The sequence below is a fragment of the Oncorhynchus mykiss genome, chromosome 3, assembly GCF_013265735.2.
Source record: "Oncorhynchus mykiss isolate Arlee chromosome 3, USDA_OmykA_1.1, whole genome shotgun sequence".
Lineage (NCBI taxonomy): Eukaryota > Metazoa > Chordata > Actinopteri > Salmoniformes > Salmonidae > Oncorhynchus > Oncorhynchus mykiss.
In genome coordinates, this window is record NC_048567.1 from 69675011 (window position 1) to 69677061 (window position 2051).

The 2051-nt window shown below is 37.7% G+C and overlaps 1 pseudogene; it reads left to right on the forward strand.

The window, feature by feature from the left end:
• The first annotated feature begins 1499 nt into the window (after positions 1-1499).
• Positions 1500-1653, forward strand: LOC118964360 (annotated as a pseudogene).
• The last annotated feature ends 398 nt before the right edge of the window (positions 1654-2051 follow it).

Below are 2051 nucleotides of genomic sequence, written 5' to 3' on the forward strand. Positions count from 1 at the left end.
TTCCAACCAACGCACTCAGAAATGAATCTTCTTGAGGCAAGTTGCAAATTCAGGAATGGAGTTTTTGGACGCACGACCCGCCACTAAATTCACGCCTCTGATGCATTTCCAAAAGTTATAGCTAGCAATAGCAAGAGTGACTGACACAATTCTAAGTAACTTTAGGGGCTTTCATGTGGAGCTGTCCCCAACGTTGCTTATTGGCCTACTTTCACTGATAATTTTTAATTTTTTGTTCAGTAATTGTCCTACTATTAATTGTTTTCCAACCACATCTGAATTTACTTTATGATGAAAAGCAAGGACAGTAGTGCAGAGTGATTTTGTCATACATACATGCATAGCATTGAAATAATACAAAATTCAACAGATACAATAACGTATTAGACATGGGTATGACGTACTGCCTTATTTTAAACCGTTTATATATATATCTTTTACAAAAATAGGCAACCCCTTTTGGGTTGTTTAGTTATTTATATTATTATTTTGTACAATTAGTAATTATAACATCTCGCGTGAGTAAAACAACTCTACTTAGGCCAATGAGTGCACCCACTTGATGAGGGGGGATAGTTGAGAACTTAAAAGTGTTATTCTATTTAGTCTGCATAAAGAGCTTTAATCTTCATGATAACAATTAGCCAAATGGTTGTATGTAGTCTAATGCATTGGTGGATGTGGTGGACAATTGAGGTGTACCCTACTTGTGGCCTGGCTATATCGGCCTACCTGCAAAAACTTAAAGTGAGTGATGTGCATGGTTTATGCATACATAGATGTAACACTTACTGCTAAGAAAAACGTTCATCCCGCTTACTATTACTGTCATTTAGCCCAGCCTACTACTCTGTCTTGTTGTGGAGGAAGTCGAAGGCTACTGTGTCTCCACTGGGTTGTAGGTCATCTTCCCCACATCTGGGGGTCGCTACTACCTTCCACATTCACAAAGTCAAAATGATAGCTAAACCCCACCTTTTTCTAAAATTACCTTCTTAAAATTTGATTTCAAATCTGAACCACAACCACATTGCTAACCGTATGCCTAACCTTCAATGAAGACCAACATTTGTACGATATAGACAATTTTGATTTGTGGCTGTGGAATCTAGTGGAAACCGTATCTAGGGGTTGTATGCACATTGCCACCCTGTGGTCAATGGTCTCAATGAACACAAGCGCGAGGAAACTACTATGCTTACAATGCCTGAATTGCTACGAAACATATATATTTGATGCCATTCGTTTGGCTATGTGCACAAACGTGATTTCAGAATTTTTCTGTGATATCAGACACAGCCGTTAAGATATTAAAAGGTAAATGTATCAATAATGTATACGGTGTTGCATCATGGGAAAATACGCGATATTATACTAATATAATCTCATAAACAAAATTAATCACATTTGCACCGCTCTTTCCGCAACTGCATTCATAAATGTCACGGTCGATATGATGCGTTATTATCAGGATCCAAAGTGGTAACCGTCAGCCGATAATATTTGTACTGAAATCAGTAGCCCTTCACGGACATATCACCCAGGGTGAGGATCAGCAATTGCACTCCGATTGACCGCTACGAATTTCCCAAATGTGGAAATCTCAATTTAATCATTTCTGCTAGTGTGGGACTGCGTTCGCGCTCTCCCCTGATGTGTTTGTCAAATAACATTTTATTGTCGGTGAGTGAGTACCTTGTGTGATGCTACTTAAATCCTGAGTTGAGTGTATCAATTCAATTCAAGGGGCTTTATTGGCATGGGAAACACATTTTAACATTGCCAAAGCAAGTGAAGTAGATAATATACAAAAGTGAAATAAACAAAAATGAACAGTAAACATTATACTCACAGAAGTTCCAAAATAATTAAGACATTACAAATGTCATATTATGTATATATACAGTGTTGTTTAATTTATTTTACCTTTAACTAGGCAAGTCAGTTAAGAACAAATTCTTATTTTCAATGACGGACTAGGAACAGTGGGTTAACTGCCTGTTCAGGGGCAGAACGACAGATTTGTACCTTGTCAGCTCGGGGAATTTAAC